This window comes from Dioscorea cayenensis, chromosome 16 (assembly GCF_009730915.1).
Source record: "Dioscorea cayenensis subsp. rotundata cultivar TDr96_F1 chromosome 16, TDr96_F1_v2_PseudoChromosome.rev07_lg8_w22 25.fasta, whole genome shotgun sequence".
NCBI classification, from domain to species: Eukaryota; Viridiplantae; Streptophyta; class Magnoliopsida; order Dioscoreales; family Dioscoreaceae; genus Dioscorea; species Dioscorea cayenensis.
Genome location: NC_052486.1, coordinates 7,145,315 through 7,153,145, shown reverse-complemented (window position 1 = coordinate 7,153,145; position 7,831 = coordinate 7,145,315). Strand labels below are relative to the sequence as shown.

The 7,831-nt window shown below is 44.8% G+C and overlaps 1 pseudogene; it reads left to right on the top strand.

Moving 5' to 3' along the window:
* The first annotated feature begins 334 nt into the window (after window positions 1-334).
* LOC120279573 lies at window positions 335-2,466 on the top strand (annotated as a pseudogene).
* Window positions 2,467-7,831: the final 5,365 nt, after the last annotated feature.

The following is a 7,831-nucleotide window of genomic DNA, read 5'->3' as shown; positions in this document are numbered from 1 at the left end:
ACTCACTTACCGAGGGACAAGATAGAAAGCCCTTTCACTATGAATTTACCAGGATATCTTCATTTACTTGCAGGGAGGTAGAATAGAACTCACTGGCAAAAAAAAAGCAGCTTGACGTTTTTGCCATGCTAGAGCCTGGCACTCGATCTATCTTATGTATCTACTTATTGTCTTTTTACCTCTGCTCGGTAGTACCGTAGCTGGTTTTTTTTGACATTTTCTAGGATCAGAAGGAACCGCTATAATGACCACCACGTGCATTTCATTTTCTTCGATCTTATCTTTTCTTGCTTTTTATGAAGTAGCACCGGGAGCTAGTGCTTGTTATCTCAGAATAGCTCCATGGATCTCATCGGAAATGTTTGATGCTTCTTGGGGCTTCTTTGGCGACCGTGAAGCCACCGGATGAATTGCCGAGTAGATAGATCTGATCCGGATGCTGCAGTTGATCCGTGGCGATACGGACTTGACCCACTCCTACCCACCCCAGGGTGCCATAGCATGTCGGGAATCGAGGGGGACATACTGGACGTAACAACTCCCGTCGGTTGGGGGTTGTACCGCCGTGCCTTTTGATCGATAAACAGTTAAGGAGGACGCTCATGAATGCTACAGGTGTGGGAGCAATCCTGGTTAGGGAAGGCTAAGACGGCGCCTTGCATATAGGTAGCAAGAGGGCGCTTATACCCCGACGGTGGGGCCTTATGGGGAAGGGCCCAGACCAATAGGGACAACACACCCCCCACTTAAAGCGCACCTCTGTATCGACTGAATCACTCTATCTAAGGGTGACGTCGGTGTAACCGGTAAACCACACGAGCTGGTTAAATGCGTGGGGCAGAGGGCTCGTAGTACCCACCCCTTTCTTGATCAAGCCTTTTCCTCTCTTCGGTAGTGAATCACCTAAAATCAAAGGGGGCTGGCCTGCACACCATACATATACCCATACTGTGTCAGGCAGGCGGTGGACTCTTTGTTTGATTAGGGAAGGGAAGAAGGGGCCTAAGCACGGCAGATGCCGTACACTTGAGTGGCAAAGGAAAGCGAGACCGTACCTCTTTTCCCAGGCCTGTTCGGACATACAGTTCCCATGGAAGATCAAGTTGGTGAGCCGTGTGATGGGAAACCCTCCCGCATGATTCGGAGAGCACTGAAGACGAATGAGAGGTTGACCACCACATCCTTGCAAGGGGAGCTCACTCGATTTGCTGATTGGTCCGACTCATAATTTACTTCTGACCCTGTGTTCGATAGCCCGACCGTAGTGATGTTAATTGTGGTTACATCCATAAGTAGCTTGGTCCATCTTTATTCCATTTCATATATGTCCGAGGATCCGCATAGCCCTCGATTTATGTGTTATTTATCCATTCCTACTTTTTTTATACCAATGTTGGTGACTGGAGATAACTCTCCTCAATTATTCCTGGGATGGGAGGGAGTAGGTCTTGCTTCATATTTGTTAATTCATTTCTGGTTCACACGACTTCAGGCAGATAAAGCAGCTACAAAAGCTATGCCCATCAACTGAGTAGGTGATTTTGGATTAGCTCTTGGGATTTCAGGTCGTTTTACTCTTTTTCAAATAGTAGACTTTTCAACCATTTTTGCTTGTGCTAGTGCCCCCCAAAATTCTTGGATTTCTCGCAATATTAGATTGAATGCCATAACTCTGATTTGTATTTTACTTTTTATTTGTGCTATTGGGAAATCAGCACAGATAGGATTGCATACTCGGTCACCCAATGCTATGGAGGATCCCACTCCAGTATGTGCTTTGATTCATGCAGCTACTATGGTCACAGCTGGTGTTTTCATGATAGCAAGGTGCTACCCTTTATTTGAATACCCACCTATGTCTTTGATTGTTATTACTTTTGCAGGAGCTATGACGTCATTCCTTGCGGCAACCACTGGAATATTACAGAACGATCTAAAGAGGGTCATAGCTTATTCAACTTGTAGTCAATTAGGCTATATGATCTTTGTTAAGGCATCTCTAACTATTCGGTTAGCGTCTTTCACTTAATGAATCACGCATTTTTCAAAGCATTACTCTTCCTGAGTGCAGGTTCGGTGATTCATGCCATGTCGGATGAGCAAGATATGCGAAAGATGGGGGGGCTTGCCTCCTTGTTCCCTTTGACCTATGCCATGATGCTCATGGGCAGCTTATCTCTAATTGGATTTCCTTTTGCAACTGGATTTTATTCCAAAGATGTGATCTTAGAGCTCGCTTACACTAAGTATACCATCAGTGGGAACTTTGCTTTCTGGTTGGGAAGTGTCTCAGTCATTTTCACTTCTTATTACTCTTTTCGTCTACTATTTCTAACATTTATAGTACCAACTAATTCATTCGGGCAAGGCAGATTACGATGTCATGATGCGCCCATTCCTATGGCCGTTCCTTCAATACTTCTGGCTCTCGGGAGTCTCTTTGTAGGGTACTTGGCCAAAGTGTGACCTGTTAGCCCATAAGTCAGTACTGTGACGAAGCAGTTGTTGCTCACCCGACACGATCGTACGAGGTCACAATTCACCCAACACGATCATCCGGGGTGAACAAGAATTGGGGATCGGATGCGGGCGAAATTGACGCCAATAGCTGAGATGTTCAGTCGACTCCCTCCCCCTACGAGTGAGTAGAAAAGGGAGGAGGAAAGAGGCCCTGGTGAACCATCATAATTAGTGAACAAGTGTAAGCTTCGTTGCCCGACAGTATGAAGTACTCGACCACACCGAGGGACAGGCCCCTAAAGCGAAGGACGAGGAACGAGCGGAATCAATGTGTTCCACTTCGGCCTTGCAACGACCATCCAACGGACCATGGACTAAACGGCCACTGCCTGAAAGGACTATGTCCAGGGTACCGCCGCCCCCCAAGGTACATCTCGTGCCTATGGGCCACTATAACTATCTAAGAAGACACTCGAAACTGGAAGGATAAACAAACCTACCCGGTGGACTCGCCGAGCTACAAGTCCCTACGACACAGGAGCTAGGGATTCTCTAAAAAAAGCCAAGGTCGTGGGATGGCTAAGAGGGCCCACTTGGGGACTTGGGATCTTAGCGGAAATGCGAAGGTTGCTTAAAGCCGGCCGGCTGATAGGCGAAAGAAAGATAATCAACAAGTTTCGTTCTGATATGTGTAGGCTCAACATAGGGAATACCCTAACCCTGGGAACCGGGGCCTGGCCATCCCATCCAGGTCGATGTTCTAGCAAAGTTTGTCCATCAACAGCTGAATGTTTTGACCTGGTTTGATTCATGATTGCATTTGAAAACGTTTTCCCGGGGGGCCGACGCTCCCCAGTACAGGCATTCATCTATATCACTTCAGAATAAAGGATGTCACAAGATCTTACCTCTTTTATCCTTGGTCGATCGAAGTGGGGTTCCGTCCTCCCTTGTCTTGCGACCCTAGGTATTCGTTTCTTGTTTCCGCCGTGCAGCATCCGACGCTTGGCTTCCGCTTTATCGACTTTTTCAAAAACTCCCTCGCCGAGCTACTCGGCTAACTCCGGTTCTTTCGAAGAACACCTTGATTTTTCTTGAACGGAGAAAGCTTGATCCATTGAATGATCAAACCATTTTTCTTTGAATACTATAGGGGATTTGGAGGACCAGCGAGAGCCATCGCAAATCTAACGAATAAATTCCAGAGTCAACGTATGCGGTGGTTCCTAAATGAACTTCTCTCCAACATCTGATCGTAACTAGCCAAAAAGCCGTATCGCGCAAGGCGCTCATGTTTTAGCCCTAGGTTGCCTCGGAATAGACCTTGTAGCGAGGAGCGAGATAGTAGTGGGTAAGCTAGGACTTTTTCGAGTACTGGTCATCACTAATGGCTAAAGCTAAGCCACTCGATCCGTATCTGGGAATGGAACTTTTGAATCGCTACCAAGAAAAGAAGTTTGATGCGTTAACTTCATCTGCAGAAACTACTCGGACAAAAAGATCCGGGACTCCTCATTGCTAGCCGCTCGAAAACTCATCGAATCACCGAACGCTTCATCGATCGAGCTAACAGGGACCCACGTAATGGACGGGATCTCCAATACCGCTCGTCTTGCTCGGTGCCGGTGTGGGACGGTTCATACTAGCTTATTGGAATAATGGCATTTGTCGGAACATATACTCTGGAACATGACTCGGATTACAAAAATTACGACTCTAAAGTGGAAAAAAAATGTACCAAACTTGGAGTAACATTGACTAATCCCCTGGACTGATGGGCTCTACACATTCCGGAGGAAAGTAAAATGCGGGCAAATTACTTGATGTAATCCCTCTCTAGCACATATTATCGATGAAGCCCGTTCTCGGACTCGGAGTTGTTACCATTATATATTATGCGTGAGCGATTGTGCCTAAGCATAGTTACATGTGAGCCTCATTGTCAGGCTTTTATATAGGGCACGATTCATTAATCCCCCGAATGAGTTAGATTTCGTAGGTTCTGTTCTCGCCATGAGCCCCTCATGAGCTCCCTAATTTCCTTTCAGCCTCACCGATTTGTCATGTCACTACGAGGCTGCTCCCCAGAATTGGACCAGTTTGCTCAAGGGTGTATGGGCCTCGAAGCTTATGGTGAAAGACCAGTCCTCATCATTGGACCCTGTCCTACAAGGATTGTTTATCGAGAAGCAGTCCCAAACTCATAAAGCCACTTCTCTACATCTCATAGATGGGGTCATCTCAGAGATGTATGTTGTGCATATTCCCTACGGCTTAGCAGATACATTCCTTTCATTGCACCAAGCACCGCTAGCCTCGAGGATAATAACGTCATTCCAACTCAGTCGGGGTTCGGCCCCGGGGATTCTATAACGAACCTCGGTGGCGAGCAGTGATAACTGCTTGAGTAGACATATTTTTATATATGTTTTTGATGAACGATCTGCAAGTGCACGGAGTCGTCGAGTAATACCCCTCGTATGCGAGCACGAGAGGGTCAGATTCCCCGGCCCAAGAATCTACTCTTACTTCCTCTTTGCGTATTGTCTAGCCGAATGATTCGAAGGGTTTCTCTAATCTATTACTTGAAATAAAAAGAACTACAAATGGAGTCTATGATAAGGTAGGGGTATAAAATCAGGGGAAAGAAATGGTCACGGATGCGGATTCCCTTGGGGCTACTAAAGTGCAAAGGAAGCTAAGAATGTCATGCAATTGAAGGTTTGGACCCTAGAGATTTCCTAAATTAGATCAACCCGATGGTCACGGCAATTAACCCCTAATCCGGTATAAGTATTGACACGCAATTCCTTCGATCAAATCCTCATACGATTGCATTAACAAGTGGGGAAATCCCTAATTAGGGCCGGAACACAACTTGGTCTAGCCCCTAATGGTGGAGGGGTGCAGAATCACCCGATGGTCACGGCGTATTCGTACATGAATCCCTTCCAAACTTGGTGTGTCTAGTACAAGGGTGATGGTCACGCTACCAAGTACAACCTAGCGGTTGGTTTTACGTGAGTTCTCATGTAAGCAACACATCAAATGCACCAAGAATGAATCACAAAAAAACACAACAATTGCAATAGACAAAATTAAATCATCCAAATACATAGTTCACCCCAAGGTTCACCCAGCATCCGGTGACCTTTGGGGTCTACTCAGTCCATGCAAACAAATACAAGCAACAAGTCCATTAAAACAACTACAAATGGCATAGGAAAACTCCCTCAAACAATGGAAGTAGGAAGACAAGCCAAGCTAGGTGGAAATGCTTCCACGGACGCCGCGATGGGGGTGGCTTCCCTCGTCGTCTACAAACTCCCAAAGAAGAGATGGATGAAGATCTAGCCAAAACCGAGCTTCTCCCTTTGATTTTCCTTCTCCAAAGCGTGTGATCTTGCCTCCCTAAAGACCGGGTGAAAAATCGGCTCCAAGAACTCTCCCAAAAACTCCTACCTTTGCCCTAGAAAAATCGGTTTTATTTATATCCCGTCAGTCCATGCGGGCATCCATGCGGGCGCATGGAGCCCGTGAAGCTCACAGCCAAATGCCTAGAAAACATGCCGGTGCTACGAAAGACTCACCATGGTGTTTTTACTACAAGAATCGAGGTTGTGAAATTCCAAAGAAACCTCGACGGGCACCCATGCGGGCGCATGGAGCCCGTGAAGCTCACGACCAAATGCCCGCAAAGATAAATAGTGATCGCCTACGATGACGCTATGCTGGGACCCCAAAAATGCCGCTTGATGCCGAATTCATCCAATTTGCATTTTTGAGCCGATTCGCACATTTATGATCTCGCAACACCAAAAAGAACAAATTTATACTCAAACGGGCATCAATTCATCAAGATATACACAAATAATACAAGATCAATACGTATAAAATACGTGACATTTAGGCGCTTATCAAACATCCCTCATTACCTAAGCGCTTTGCTTGTCCCCAAGCAAACACACATGAAAGAATAGGGGCAAGAAGATAAACGGCTAAATATACAACCTCAAGCTCAAGTAGTGAAGAACCCCACGGGCACAGATGAAATGAAATGAAGAAAAATGAGTTGCACAATAACCAACTCGAGAGAGATAGTCATGAGTCCTCTAGAGTGCTTTCCTCGTGAGTGTGTGTAAATACTTCATCCCTCGCTCTCCCTCTTCACGCCACATTCAATGACTACCGGTGTTAGAAATGTTAAAGACGCCTCAATAACGAAAGTTAAGAGTCCTTCGGTCCACAAATCAACACTTCAATTTCTAAGTGAATGCATGAAATAGTTCAAGAGAACATGACTCTCTCTTCCGAGTCCGGCTAACGTAGATCGCACAAAATAACTTATAATCTTTTCGGAAGGATGCACATGCCGATTAGGGCACAAGAGCCACCCAACCTACTTGATTACGGTCTACATAGACGCATTCATGCTAAATTAGCAGAGGAATACCCGACATAGACTCAATCTCAATTTTTACATGTCTCCGGAGCACTTTCATGCAAAAACTTCACTTAGGGATAAAGTAAAATGAACAAAAGGACCAAAAAGCTCTTAAAAAGACCATTGAGGGATGAATTTACCACTCTAACACTTTAAATCAAAGTAGTGGGTTAGCTGGGGCAAACAAGGTAGAAGTACTCGTGTCAAAGCCGTAAGAAAAACACTAGAAAGAAAAACATGACTTCCTTATAGCACAAATAACACTACAACTCATTACTATCATTCATTCAAGCCGGGAGGTTCTTAACAATAAATCATAGCTATCACCGGTGAAGTAAGCATGCAAATAGCCCATCCCCACACCTAGAATTGTACATTGCCCCTCAATGTACACTAATCGACAGGTAAACATGGTGTAGAATTCATAATAATTAAATCAAGCATGAAAGGAAAGGGTAAAGAGACTGCCCCATTTTGTTGATGAAGATTGTGCACTACATGCATGAACAAGGGGTAGGTTCAATTCAATTCTTAAGGGATGGTGAGAATGAAGCTCATGTCCCGATAATCCTGCAGAATGTCAAAAAGTATAGTTCATCTCACCAATGAATATGTAGGGAGAACGCACAAACAAAAAAACTCTAAAAACTATGAAAAACAAAGTCCATGCAAGTCATTTGTTCAATCAATGTCATGATGCTTAAATCTCTAGTGCAAGTGTTTCGGGGGTTTCAAGGATGCTACAAGTGTCAAACAAATTCAAGATAAGCAACATTAAAAAGTTACTCGTAGTACGATCTGAAATTTGGCAAGAATTTCCCCAGATTTTGAAGCCCAAAAATTTACAAACCATGGATAAAAATTTAAATAAATTAAGGATCACACAACCATACAACATTCCTCATGGTTTAAAAAGTAAGATATGCA